Here is a 15,657-nt window from a genome sequence, read left to right on the forward strand (position 1 = left end):
TTATAAGTCATTTGGGGACACAGGTTGACAGCAACCTCTCCTTCGACCACCGCATTGCCACTGTGGTCAGAAAGTCCTTCTAGGTGGCACATCTCATTACCAAGGGTTTTGCATCCAGGAAGAAAGAGGTCATCATTTCTCTCTACTCTTCCCTCATTAGACCAGTCATAGAGTATAATGCCCCATTTGGCATGTACCTCACTAGACACCTGCAGCAGCTGGAGAGGCCACAAAAGTACCTCACAAAGAGAATTCTAGGCCGTAAACACATGTCCTACACTGACAGACTCAAAAAAACTCCAGCTATTCTCTGTCTCATATCATCTACTAAGAGGCGATCTCTGCTTGACTTACAAAGCCATGCCTGACCCAGTTCTGTTAGAAAAGCTACATCTAAAGAAATCCCAATCCATCTGCACCACACACTCCAAAGACCTTGACCTCATTACCACAATCAACAGAACATGCTGGAGGGACAGGTTCACAACCCAGAGACTGCCCATGCTCTGGAATAGACTTCCCATACATGTCAAGCAGAGCACCTCACTAGCCCTCTTCAAGAGAAATCTTGATGAGTGGATGGGAAATAGAACGTTTACCTCGGGGATCACTCCAGTGGCTCTTCTTGATAGAGGCATTGGGAACTAACGACAGGTGCCACAATGCCAGGTCACTTCTATGGGCTAGGCTTCTAAAGGCCCCAGAGCCATTAGCCTAGTACACACCTGTCAACCTATAAGAGTTTGCCTCCCATACCCCTGGAAATTAAGTATACTGACTCTAGGATCTCACAAACAGGAAGAAAAGAGAAAATCCCAGGAATTATAGTTGATATAATGAACTTCAACCATTACAAAATGCAACCAACTATACCACCAAATGAAAAACACCAGCATTTCAGCACATGAGGAAATGCATGCAAAGATAACTCAAATAGCGCTGATAAATATTTATAAAGTACATACACACATGCATATCTAATTACATTCACTAATTTGGAACCCAGACTTCAAAAACATAAAAAAAAAAAACCTAGAAAAATTCTTATAGCTATTCCACAGATTCCAGGGTCCCAGCCACCCCCTTTAATTACTATGGGATGAATCATCTCAGCCCTCTTAAAAGCTGTGAACACCTCATCCATGGGTGTGGATAATATAGCAAGTTATTGGATTATCAGTACCAATTGAGGCCTGTCTGAACCACTACTTAACCTTTTTAATCTAAACCTCTCCACTTGTTGCATTCATGAAGATGAAGACTGAAAAACAGCATTGTAAAACCATTATGCAAATGTGGCCCAACCACAGACTTTGGTGACTATAGACCCATTAATTTTACTAGTCCATATGTAAATCCGTGGAACATATTATTTTAGACCACATTAATCTAGACAATGAAAATATGTTAACCCTGAACATCATCAATTTAGCTTCGTCAAAGGAAGAACCTGTCTCTTTAACTTCATAACCTTCTTTGAAAAAGTCACAGAAGCAGTAGATAGCAATTACATAGTATGTTTATTTATTTTTATTTTTATTTATTTATTTAAATTTGTTGACCGGGAGTGTCCGACTGGACGTGGGTCCATTTTCAGCGGAGGCCCGGGGAGAAAAGCTCCACAGTAAAATAAACAGACAGTAGTTACATTGGATTACATAGTAATTAACAATTTAACATAGAAATTACAACATATTTACAGATGAAGAACATAGTACATCAGTAGACAACTAGAATCTTTATCTGTGAAGTACATAACAGGCATTAACAAATGTAACAATGAGAAGTTCCTGCTGTATAATAAGTACTAGGCTTATGAGCATCTGAGCTTGCTATCATCAAGGTAGTTAGTGGAGGTGAAAGAAAGGTAGTAGTTGGATGGGGTGGATGATATTAGAGTGGGAGTTGCAAGGGCATAGCCAGCATGTTTTTAGGTGCGCTTTTAATAAAGTTTTGAAGTTGGTGCATGATGGTACGGAGGTAATTGTGGGTGGGAGTGAGTTCCATAATTTGGCTATGGCGCAAGAGAATAGTGCTTCACCAGCAGAGTTATTGGCTTTAGTGATCTGCAAGGGATTTTTGTTGCTGGATCTTAGTGGTCTGGTGGTGCGATAGGGTTGGAGTAGATTCTGGAGGGATGGGACATTTAGTGGATGGTTTACTAGTTTTTAGGGCGAGTGAGAGTTGATACCACTGAAGGAGGTGAGGGAGTTCAAGCCAGCCCAGTTCAGCAAGTGAGATACAGTGGTGACTACGGTAGGATGCCCCTGTGGCGAATTTTGCGATTTTGTTGTAGCAGGTCTCTAGCTTGTTTAGATCACATTGCCTTAGGTTGGTATATACTGGAGAGGCATAAAGTAGGGTGGAGATAAGGTGGGAATTTGCTATTGAAATCTTTGCTGCTTTGGTGAGAAATTGTTTATTTCTGTATAATGCTCCTAGTTTTTTTGTGGACTTTTTTTATGGTCATGGATATGTGAATGTCAAATTTTAGTTTATTGTCTATTTCCACTCCTAGCAATTTGGTGTGTTCAGTTGGGTATATAGTGGTGTTGTCTTTTGCTGTGATGTTAAAGTGAGAGTTGTTTTGAGTATGTTTGGTGGGTTGGAAGATGAGTAGTTTAGTTTTGTTTGGGTTGAGTATTAATTGGTCATCGGATAACCATGTTTCAACAGAGGAAAAGGCTTCATGTGTGACTTTTTGCAGTTTGGGTAGGGACTGGGCTGAGCAGATGATGGTAGAGTCATCTGCGTATTGGATGAGTGTGCCATGTTTGGTGGCAGAGGCTAGATTATTGGTGTAAACTGAGAAAAGTAGGGGTCCAAGGATGGATCCTTGGGGAACCCCTATGGAGACAGGTAGTTGGGGAGATATGTCATTCTGCCATACAACGGATTGTTGGCGGTCAGACAGGTAACTCTGAAACCAGTTGGTGACTGATTGTGAGAAGGATAGGTTATTGAGGACAGAGATAAGTTGTTTGTGTGGGACCATGTCAAATGCTTTAGATAGGTCTAGGAAAGTAGCAGAGGAGAGATAGCCATTGTTTTTATGCTGAAGGATAGTGTTTGTAAAGGAGAGTAAGGCAGTGGTGGTGCTATGTACAGCATATCTGCATGAAATATTTCATTGTATGTTCTCTACTGTGGTACTGATTTGCCTGTATAATCAGTTCTGTAAAAGTAAAGAGTTTTCATTTTGTCATTTGCAAAAGCTTGTGACTGAAGTTTTAAGTGAAGTTATTCTTACAGTTTTGGTGTGACATTTATCCTTTTTGAATGGAGAGTGCTTTTTATCATTGAATGTTGGTTGACTCATTGGAAGAATTTTCAAAAACTGAGAATTTTGTATCAGATTAGTAATCTGGTGGCAGCATGTTTGAATAAAGGAAAGGGAAACTGTCAGTGGAGTGTTATCAACCCCCCCCCCCCCAGAAAGGACTGCGAGTGTGTGCACATAAGAGAAAGTATGGTTAAGTCTTAGTTATTCTGGAGAGATTGCTGTAGAATACATTCAACTCAGACTAAGTTGGATGAAATCCTAGGGAGTTAAAGATTATAACTTTTTTTGATAGCATATAGAGTAATGCATATTTGGGTGTGACAAGTGGTTTTCATAACCCAAGGCAGTAATACACATTTGTCGTAAGCTCTTAAGGGTAGTCATCACCCTTTCCATAGAAAATAAGTGCTAGTGGTGCAATTGTGTACTTGATAACCATTACGCCTTAAATATTTTATGAAAGTAGTGAGATTCAAACCATCTTAGTAACACTGGTGCTGTATTTATTTCATGTATTCCTGCTCATCATAAAGTATATGCCTGGCTAGGTCATAGACTGTATCTTTTGGGGGTAAACACATAACATAAATTTGTTGAAATGTTTTTGAAGTTCATGTAGGTTTTAAATTATTGCTGGTGACTGGTGGTGAATATGTTCACAAGGTAGCTGTCCAGAAGTGGTTTGATTTTATTGGTGAGCTAAGTTTTTTGAGTAGACACTGGAATTTTGTATATGGCTTTGTGGGTATGAATGTGCAAGATAAAGTTAGAATTGATGCAAAAGCCAATTATTTATAATGCCAGTTTTGTTCTGCATTTCTACTTAAAGGAAATGCTTCCACCATCATAGGCTATGTTTAAGCCAATGTTTTGTATGTTATTAGCATAAACTTGGTATTAGAAAAGCTTATTAACAGATGCATGGAAAGAAAACATACTTGTATGTTAAGCTTATGTAAAAGGTCATGTAAAAGGTTATAGTGTGCAGCTTTATACTGAGGACTGAGAAAAAAAGTTAAGTGAGGTTAGAATACTATAGATGCAGTTGATGAAAAGTATACAAAGAATAAATTGTTTTATGGGCTCCAGGATGGTGTTGTTTGTGTATGAAAATGACAGTTTGGTAAGTGACTCAAATTGAACTGACTTTTAGGCTGTGATGGGAGAAGCTGTGGCTCATAGAATAAAAGTGGTAGTCTAAAAATATCAGGATCAGAGACATCCTGATGTTTTAGGAATTAAAATAACAGTGGCACACTTCCAGAAATCGGAAAATGCACCCACTGTACTGAGAGGGTTATCATATTTTACAATTGAATTGATAAGAAAGTGTTGCACAAGCAGAAAATTTAGGTGGAGACTGTAGTTTTATTGGCCATTTTGGGTCAATTCCAAACTCCTTCACCTTCCTCTCTTAAAACCTGGTTGCCTCTTGGTTTTGGCGTCTTTTCAGGCTTGTTGGCTGTTGGTGAAGCACCCACCAAGAGGAGAAAACGCTGAGAGAAGAAAGGAGCCACTTTTGAGATTTTAAGTATTTTTCCTCTGTTTATTTGCTAAGTTTTTCTGCATAGCCGCCTATTTTGAGCATTTTCTGGCTTGTTAAATTTGATTTCTGCATTAGTAACTGTATTTAGAGCACAACCTAGAGCTGTTTACTGAATTTCCTGTTTGCACTTATTTTTAAAATCGTTTTTTTTCTCAAAACTTGCATTTTATCTGTCTTTGGCCAAGCACTCTTGTGTGGGGTCATTTACTGCACTGTTATAACTTGTTGATACTTGTGAACCTCTGCTATCTCTGAAAAAAACAAAACAAAAAAAAATCTTGCTTTTTTCCCGCTTTTCTGAGATTTAAAAAAGTTCAGTTACAGGCTTGCTGTTCTTGAACTGTTTGTAAGTTTCTTGGAGGCCATTTTTTGCTTGGGCTACAGGGAAGTCTCTCTGTTGATCAGTGGCAGTGAAAAACATTGAGCAGCCTGCCTGCCCCTGTAGAAGTGGTTACTGACTTGAAACTGTAGTTTTATTTGCCATTTTGGGTCAATTCCAAACTCCTTCATCTTCCTCTCTTAAAACCCTCTTTTGCGCGGTTTTGTGCATAGCACAACAGCGGGCAGTGCCGCCTAATTGGGTTTAAATTATTCCTGGCTCCACAAAATCTGCTCTTCACTTTTTCCCTTAGAACTGCTCTCTCTCTCTCAATTTAAACACCATATTCTCATTCTAAGGCCCTTCACTGGTCCAATTAAGTAATTCTGCAAGTTAGCACTATTAAACCATAAGCACTACTTACTCTTATACTCTCTACGATTACCCTGTCCTCTATTGGTCCGTCTTAAATTCAGTTTCCCTATATTACTCTAGCATGTCCAAAGGTCAGTCAATGGTTTCCTCTCCAGTCCAGCTGGTGAATCTGGGAATTTTGAGGCAATGTTACAACTGTCTCATGTACACGGACAACCCTCTCCTCCTCCAAACAGGTTCAAATATATGTGAGAGATGCAACTATTTAGCCAAACTGGAGGCTGAGCTCTCTCATCTCAAAACTGGTGTAACCAGTCAGGAGGAGAAGGTAACCTCACACAACACAATTCCAGTATCACGTAGTCCCACCACATCAGCGAACCAAACACATAAATACACAAAAACATACTTGGAGGCTCTAAATAAAAATCTACCTAAGCAACAGAGACCTCCAAAGCAGACATCCAAGCAAACGCTACCTCAAAACAAAACACGCACAACAAATAGCCCACAAAGTCAATGTGTCAAGCAGCCACAGCCCTTAAGGCTGAATAACACACCTGATACTCTTGTAATAGGTGACTCTATTGTCAGACACACTGACGTCCCGCTCACCAGGCTGAATAAAGAGAAGGTCACGGTAAGCTGCCCGTCGGGTTCTAGGATCTGCCACATAACGCAAGCACTCAGGTCACTCCAAAGCAAATACAAATATGACTCAGTCATTGTACATGCTGGTGTGAATGACCTGAGATGTACCTCCCTGGACTACATGAAAAGAGACATAGTGGAGCTCTGATCATGTAGCCCAGGCTGGTATGACCCTGACCTTGAGCAGAATCTTACCCTCACCTAGAATGATGCCACAGTACAAAGACAAAATGATAGATTTTAACAATTGGCTAAAATGTTGGTGTCATTCAAAGGGGATCCAGTGTCTGTCAGCCTGGGATGACATGCTCGACAAGCCATGTTGCTTTGCTAGGGACGGCTTGCACCTGTCACCACTGGGCTTTCAGATATTGGCAAAGGCTTTTGCCACCCCCATAGTGCCTTTTTTAGGCAAGGCTCAAAAGTCAAACCCACCCCCATAGACAGCACAAGGAACAAGAAACTAAGGGTAATGCTGCTTAACGCCAGATGTCTTAACCTCAAGATGCACGCATTCGAAGCTCTCCTCAGTATGGAGAACATCGATATCTGTGCAGTGACAGAAACCTGGTCCAAGGCTCCAGAGAGCACCCCAGCACTACCAGGCTATACCTCATATCATGCTTTTCGGACTCAAAACCCAGACCGAACCACAAAAGGAGGGGGAGTTTCCATATTTATCAAGGATATCCACACCTCCAGGTTAGTGGCATTGCACGAAGTATCGGAGACCATCCATGTGCAACTAACAGTGGGCAAGACTGCTTTTCAGTTTATAGCATCCTACAGACCACCCTCTCAAAGTCAGGAATCCCACTCGGCTTTCCTGAAAACATTGGAGAACATGAAGATCTCTCCGAACACCATTATATTGGGTGACTTCAACTACCCAAACATTGACTGGGAGCACTACTCAAGCCCCAGCACCTTAGCCCAAAGTTTCCTGGAAATTATAAACTCATATGCTATGGAACAACTAGTCACACCTCCCACAAGAGGGGACAACATACTAGACCTTATCATTACCAACATGGGGACTCTATGCTCCACACCAGAAGTATATCCCTCATTGGTAAGATCAGACCATAAATTAATTTCACTGGATGTCCACATCCCGACCTCACCCCCAGCCCAGAAAACCACAGTGAAAAACTTCTCAAAAGCGAACTTCTCACTTCTCAAAACCAAAGTGGAATCCTTCAAGGCCCCAGGGCCAGTGGAAACTACGGCCCAAACTGCAGAATCCTATATAAACGCATTCTACGGACATCTCCAGGAATGCATGGATCATGCTATCCCAAACAAAACCAAGACCCAATCATCCAAAGGCAGGCATCCAGTCTGGTGGACCCCTGCCATAAATAAACTGTACAACAGAAGGAGGAAGCTACTACATGATAGAGCAAAATCCCTAATAGGGAAGGCATCTCTGAACAGTACTAGCAAAAAATTACGATCCCTCATAAAATCCTCCAAGGCCAGCTTCAAGAGAAAAATTGCACAGGACACCAAAGACAATCATAAGGCTTTTTCAGTTATGTTAGGAACCTGGGATGCAACTCCCAGACTTGTTCTGAGTTGATTCTAAACAACAAAAAATACACTGAACCCACAAACATCGCCAGTATCCTGGCAGACAGGTTCAGTGCAAACTTCTCCACCCCCCCCCCCAAAAGAGCAAGTATCTATCCCGGCAGAGGGCTGCCTCCTAAACATCTCTGATGCTCAGGTGAAGGCTGCCCTCTCCAAAGCAAAAAACACTGCTTCCATGGGACCAGATGGCATCCCAGGTTGCATCCTACATGAACTCCAAGAGGAACTAATCCCTCAAATAAAACAGCTATACATTCTCAGCCTCACTACAGGATATGTGCCCACAGAATGGCGTACAGCAACAGTGGTCCCACTCCACAAAGGTGGAGCCTCTACGGACCCTGGAAACTATCGCCCCATAAGCCTGACTAGCTTTGTCTGCAAGGCTATGGAGAGGATCATCATGGAGCTCATAAACAAAGACATTGGGGACCTGCAGACACTAGATCCTACCCAGTTCGGCTTTGTCAAGGGCAGATCCTGCCTTTTGAACCTGGTTGACTTCTTCGAAACAGTCACCAAAGCCATAGATGAAGGGAAGGTAGTCCATACAGCCTATCTGGACCTTGCAAAGGCATTTGACACAATACCCCACTCGGGCATCATAGATAAGCTATCCAGCTTAAATATAAATCCCTATGTCACAAGATGGGTTGCAAACTGGCTCAAAGACAGAACCCACAGAGTGAGAGTTGCTGGAGCCATGTCAGACTCGAAACCGGTCACAAGTGGCATCCCACAGGGTTCTGTCCTAGGACCACTCTTGTTCGGTATATACTTTTCCGAGGTACAGGCAAACGTGGGAGGACTATGGCTCACCAAGTTCGCAGAAGACTGCAAACTGGGCGCCATAATCGACTCTCCAGCGGACACAAACATCCTTCAAAAAGGTCTCACAGAGACAGATAACTGGTGCCAGCGCCATGGTTTAAAGCTAAATGCCAAAAAATGTATAGTCATACCCTTTGGCAAAAACAATGTGCCCACAAATTACCACATAGGTGGAAACCCATTAAGTACAGAGAAAGTTATTAGGGACCTAGGGACCTGGGGACCCAAGTTGATAGCAATCTCTCCTTTGAAAACCACATTGCCAAAGTGGTTAGAAAGACCTTCTACATAGCCCACCTCATCACAAAGGGCTTCACATCTAGATCAAGAGAGGTAATCGTGCCCCTTTATTCATCCCTCATCAGGCCCATCATAGAATACAATGCCCCTTTTGGGATGTACCTTACCCGACAACTGCAGCAATTAGAAAGACCCCAAAAGTATCTCACCAAGAGGATCAAGGGTCTCAAACAGATGCCATATGCTGCTCGGTTAAAAAAACTCCAGCTCTACGCAGTTGCATACCACCTACTTCGAGGCGATCTATGCCTGACATACAAAGCTATGTCAAATCCAGAATTAATTGACATGCTCCACCTCAGTAAATCTAAATCCCTTAGAGCCACACGCTCGAGGGACTTGAACCTCAGCACAGAAATAAATAGAACTTGCTGGAGGGACAGGTTCATAACCCAGAGGCTCCCTTCGCTCTGGAATAGAATTCCAGTTCATGTGAGGCAGAGCACCTCACTGAATCTCTTCAAGAAGAATCTCGATAGGTGGATGGGGGATCGTAGGTTTGTCCCAGAGATTACTCCCATGTCACTATTAGACAGAGGCACAGTAAACTAAACCTTAAAAAGGGCACAGTATACTCAAATCAAGGTGTGGCGTAAGCCATACATAATCGGGCTAGGCTTATAATTGCCCCAGGGCAGATAGCCTAGTATGAACCTATGAACCTATACAAGTCTGACCTTTCTTATGGGTGGCTAGATACAAGCCATTTATTGACCTGTGCTAAGTTTAAGACGTACATTGGATGTAATTTCTTGGCAGGAGTTTTGGGTTTTGGCGAGAAGGAAGGTGCTATTGTGTAAGTAAACTTACCATAATAGTAGATGTTTGAATGATTACCACTGCAGTAGCTAATAACTTTCATTTATACCTAAAGTGGTATCTGGGTTTAATTTGAGCAAAGCTGTCCATCTCCATGTCTTTCTTTCCACAACCTAAAAAAGAAGGACAAAGGGGTACTCCATACCTTAGATGTATACTGACAACTCGGATACTATGTTGACAGAACTAAATCTTTTAGGATCTGGATTATTTGTTAATATCTTATTATGGTCAGAAGAAAGGACCACCTATGTTAAAGCAGACTATTTCCAAGTGGTTATAATAAAATACCACCAAGACCACCGATCATAGAAGTAAGCAAATTTAATGAAACACTTAGCACCTCGGTTTACACAGCCTTCCAAGAGTAAAAACACTGCAAAATACTGTTTGCTTATATACAGCATATTGCACAAAACAATTAATCAGTTAAGCATACAATTCAAATCACATACTTCCAATTACATTCTTTGTTGAGTCCCTGTGGCTCCAAAGTACCATACTTTAAAATCAGCAGGGTTTCTTTTTTTTAATAATGTGTTTTTTAAAAACACACATTCACCTAATGCCAACTTGCAATTCCAAATGGTTGCCTCATGCTATTACCTTTTGTTATACCTGCCACAACAAGGCTCATTCTACTATGGCCTTGGCTTTATCTGTGGCTTTTTGGAAAGGGTTAGATTCTAAAGTATTCTTGAAGCAGCAACTTGGTTGTATGTGTATGCTTTAACAAAGCACTTCAAGCTAGATTCCTTTAACAGATCTAGGACAGGCTTAGCAAGGACCATTCTCCAGGGGCTGCTGGACATTCATCCTTCCCCCTTCCAATCATTCTCAGCTATGGTAATCTACCATATATCACAGCAGTGGCTAATATGATGAACATAGGACAGTTGTGAAACTAAACTCACCATAACAGTAGATGATCAAGTGATCACTGCAGCAGTAGTTGCTCCATCTTCCTCAGTTTTGTATGTTTTTGTTCCAGGGTGAGGACCTCTAACTTTAGCTTCCTACCATTGTCCTTTTCAGGTCTGTAGGCTCCCTCTCTCAGATGATATGAAAGCTCTGAAGGACTTGGCACCCAATCTACTCTTTTTCTTCAGCTCATCTCAAGCTGAATAATGGTTTCCGCATGTGGTAGGTGCCCTTAAAGCTTTGAAAGCTGGTTGTCTTTTATATCCTTAGCTGGATATTACCCGATGTAACTAAGGCTACTGCAGCGGTGATCAGTGTAATAGACATTATTCAGTTTACTGAAGTAATTTCTTAGCTTGTAAACTGGTTGGCCAATTACTCTGAAATAACATTAGGGCAGTTCGGTGGGTTCTTGTTGGTCATTAGTCTGATAATGTGATTGGGTTCATATTTATCTGTTAGTTTATTTAATTCTTGCAAAAGACTTTGTGGTTGCTTTTAGCGGAAGTTAGCCTATTTTTCTATCCAAGCATTTGGCATTATTAACCACCATTTAGGTTCATAGGTTCATAGGTTCATACTAGGCTATCTGCCCGAGGGCATTTATAAGCCTAGCCCAATAGTTTTGTGGCTTACGCCACCCCTTTAGTTTGGAGAAACTATGCCCATTATTTTGCTGTGCCTCTGTCGAGCAGTGACACTGAGGTAACCCCTGGGGTATATCTGCGATCTCCCATCCATTGGTCAAGATTCCTCTTGAACAAGGCCAGCGAGGTGCTCTGCCTCACATAAACCGGGATTTTGTTCCACAGCATAGGGAGTCTTTGGGTGATGAATCTATCCCTCCAGCATGTCCTATTAATAACAGTGTCGAGGTTTAAGTCTCCCGCCCTTGTGGCTCTGAGGGATCTAGATTTTTTGAGATGAAGCATGTTCATCAAATCTGGGTTTGACATGGCCTTGTATGTCAGGCATAGGTCACCTCTGAGCAAGCGGTAAGCAACTGAATATAACTGGAGTTCTTTCAGTCGGGCAGCATAAGACAGATTTTGAGACCCTTTATCCTTTTGGTGAGGAACTTTGTGGCCTCTCCAGCTGCTGCAAGTGTCGGGTCAGATACATTCGGAATGGGGCATTGTACTCGATCATTGGTCTGATGAGTGATGAGTATAGGGAGACTATGACTTCCCTTGATCTAGATGTGAATCCCTTCATGATAAGGTGGGCAATGTAGAAGGTCTTCCTAACTACTTTAGCAATATGAGTGTCGAATGAAAGGCTACTGTCAACCTGGGTTCCCAGGTCCCTAATAACTTCTTCTGTGTTCAGGGGATTGACACCTATATGGTAGCTAGGGGTAACCTTATTTTTCCCAAAGGGTATGACTATGCATTTCTTGGCATTTAACTTTAGGCCATGGCTCTGGCACCAGTTATCCGTTTCTGTGAGACCCTTCTGAAGGATATCTGTGTCGGATGTGTTTTCAACTACGGCCCAGTTTGCAGTCATCTGCAAACTTTGTCAGCCATAACCCTCCTGTGTTTGCTTGTACTTCAGAAAAATAGATGCCAAACAAGAGTGGGCCCAGGACTGAGCCCTGTGGGACACCACTTGTGACAGGCTTTGAGTCTGACATGGCGCCAGCAACTCTGACCCTGTGGGTTCTGTCACTCAGCCAGTTTGCAACCCATCTTGTAATGTATGGGTTTACATTTAAGTTGATGAGTTTTTCAATGATACCCGAGTGAGGTATTGTATCAAAAGCCTTCGCCAGGTCTAGGTAGGCTGTATGGACTGCCTTTCCCTCGTCAATGGCCTTGGTGACTGTTTCGAAAAAGTCAACCAAGTTTAAAAGGCATGATCTGCCTTTGACAAAGCCAAACTGGGTTGGATCCAAAGTCTGCAAGTTCCCTATGTCTTTATTTATGATCCTCTCCATGGCTTTGCAGATAAGGCTTGTCAAGCTAATGGGACGGTAATTTCCAGGGTCGGTGGAGGCACCGCCTTTGTGGAGTGGGACCACAGTCGCTGTGCCACTCCTGGAATGCGTATCCGGAGGTGAGACTAAGATTAAACAGCTGTCCTAACTGTGGGTTTAATTCCTCGTTGAGTTCATGGAGCACACAGCCGGGGACACCATCAGGTCCCATGGATGCTGTGTTCTTTGCCTTGGAGAGAGCAGTTCTCACCTGGGAGTTAGAGATGTTTGGGGGGCTACAATCATTTGGTATAGATATCTCTCCTTTGGGGGAGTTTGCACTGAACCTGTCAGCCAGTATGTTGGCAATGTCTGTAGGATCAGTAATCTTCACATCATTTTGAACTAATTCTGAGCATATCTGGGAGTTTCCTCCTAGGCTTCTGACATAGCTAAAGAATGCCTTATGGTTGTCTTTAGAGTCCTTAGCTATTTTTTCTCAAAATTAGCTTTGGATGATTTTATGAGAGCTCTTAGCTTTTTACTTACAGTGATCAGCGGTGTCTTACCTTTTAAGGATTTTGCTCTATCTTGTAGTAGCTTTCTCCTTTTGTTGTAGAGTTTGTTTATGGCTGGGGTCCACCAGACTGGACGCTTGCCTTTGGTACAAAGAGTCTTTGTTTTGCTTGGGATTGCCTGATCCATGCAGCCCTGCAGGTGCTGGTAGAAGGCATTTGTAAGTGATTCAGCGGTTTGAGTAATGTTAACCGCCGGCTCAGGGGCCTTAAAGGAGACCACACTAGTCTTTAGAAGTGTGAAGTCAGCTTTTGAGAAGTTCTTTACTGTGGTCTTTTTCATTTCGGGTGGGGGCGGGATGAGGACCTCCAGCGAGATTAGTTTGTGATCAGATCTCACCAGTGTGGGGTATACTTCCGGTGTTGAACATTGTGCTCCCATGTTCGTGATGATGAGATCAAGTATGTTTTCTCCTCTTGTGGGGATGGCGACTAGTTGTTCCATGGCATTTGAGTTTATGAATTCCAGGAACTTTTGGGCTAGAGTGTTTGGGCTTGAGTAGTGTTCCCAATCTATATTAGGGTAGTTGAAGTCACGTAGTATGATGGTGTTCGGAGATACATTTATCCCCTCCAGTGTTTTCAGGAAGGCCATATGAGGTTCCTGAGTTTGTGAGGGTGGCCTGTAACATGCTACAAATTGCAGAGCAGTCTTGCCTATGGTTAATTGCACCTGGATGGTTTCCGATGCATCGTGCGATGCCACCAATCTTGAGGTGTGGGTGTCCTTGATGAATATGGATACCCCTCCTCCTTTCTTGTTATTGTCCGGGTTTTGGGGCCGGAACGCATGATATGAGGTAAAACCTGATAGTGCTGGGGTGCTCTCAGGAGCCTTGAACCAGGTTTCTGTCACAGCACAGACATCGATGTTCTCCATACTGAGAAGGGCAATGTATACAATATACTGTACTTCTTTCTGCTGGGATGAGAGAGACTTAAACTACAGTTCTAGGCCTCTGAACTGTACTTTGATTAAATGGTTTTATAGAATAATGTGCCTCTTCAGTCTACAACTATTCAGTGTCAGATTTGTTTACTTGAGAAAACTCAAAAAGTTTAAAGCTTATCTTGTTCAAGCATTCTGTTACCTCATGCTGTCTACGTATCGATAGATTTGAACTTCTGGATCTCTTCTCTGAATTGTGTACTTTCTGTTGCATATTGTCTTGTTTAAGCATTCTGTTACCTCATGCAGTTTACATATTCTTAGATTTTAAATTCCGGATCTCTTCTCTGAATTGTGCACTTTCTGTTGCAGGTGCTGAATTTGTTTGATTAATGAAAATTGATGTACTTCCACGTCTTGGATTATTTTTTATCTTAATCACAAATTGCTTCTGACATATGGGAAAACTAAGAGGTATGTGACCAATTTGTTTTTTTTTTTCATTTTTGAAAATATTTTATAGTTTTCATTTCTAACTTCAGATTTAATATTGCTGAATTCCTTCAGAATTTGACAGATTCTTCCATGTTTACTTAGCTGCTCCTAGGTTTTTAAGATTCTGGACATCTGTGCAATGAAATGTTCAGTAATGATTTCTTCACACATTTTTCATGAATTTTCTACTTTTAGTTGGTTTGGCAATTAAATAAATATGCTATTTTAAGATATAGTTTCAATTTCCCCAAATGTTTTCCATTTCTGTTCCATTTTATTCCTCTAAGAGACAGAGCTATATGCAACTCCTGCCTGTCAGTGTGTTGGCATCAGCAAAACAGTTCAACTTTAAGTCAGAGATAACTGAAGGTTTTATTCACCTTAGGGTGAAGATATATGGTACACACAATATCTGCATGGTACACTTAATTAAATATGGCTGGACTATGAGTTCTCAAAACATCAAAGCTTGTATTACAGCTGACTAGTAATAATAGCTTCTAACTGGCAGCCTGAATACAGAAATATTCATAACACATGTACCAAAACTTTTGAAGCTACCTGCAAATGAAACAAAAAGACAAGCATTAAAAAAGGAAGTTTTTTTCTATAGAGAGGGGCAAGCTTCCTGCACCTCTGACCCACGAAGCTTTGTCCACAAACCTGTTTTTAATTTATTTTTCTCAGTCTGAGTTTGCTACTTCTTGAAAAAAGAGTAATGACTAACAGACAACAGAAAGCCTTCCTTACTGCAGAGAAACTGAACTACATCAAATACACTACAGTTTGAGGACTGACAACCCCTTTTTGAGAGAAGCAGGATTGCACAAGTAACGGCAAGGCCGAGTTACTATAATCAAATGAAAGTGAAACCTGTATCTGTGATACGACTGACTGTAAGTGACTCAGTATAGTACATATGTATAAAAATACAAGATTTACAAACTTTACAAAGTGTACAGTTACAATTTTTGTGCAGGGTGCGCAATAGCTGGTTGATATGAATTTTATTACTTAATGAAGAAATAGAGTTATTGCATGTCGTTTAAGTTTTGTTGCGAACTAAAGGCGAGTGCAGAACAGAGATGCTGATAGGGCAGCTATATTACTTGTTAGGAGCAGTGGGGCGAAGACTAATTACA

General features: G+C 41.6%; 1 protein-coding gene across 1 annotated transcript in view; it reads left to right on the forward strand.

The window, feature by feature from the left end:
* Nucleotides 1-15,657, forward strand: part of SLC44A5 (solute carrier family 44 member 5) — a 4,403,163-nt gene that overhangs the window by 585,760 nt on the left and 3,801,746 nt on the right. Inside the window, exon 2 of the mRNA XM_044085789.1 lies at nt 14,393-14,494. The gene's annotated coding sequence lies outside the window, so the exon portion shown is untranslated. The remainder of the gene's footprint in view (nt 1-14,392; nt 14,495-15,657) is intronic.

This window comes from Protopterus annectens, chromosome 10.part0 (genome assembly GCF_019279795.1).
Source record: "Protopterus annectens isolate FY-2018-M chromosome 10.part0, PAN1.0, whole genome shotgun sequence".
NCBI lineage: Eukaryota > Metazoa > Chordata > Ceratodontiformes > Protopteridae > Protopterus > Protopterus annectens.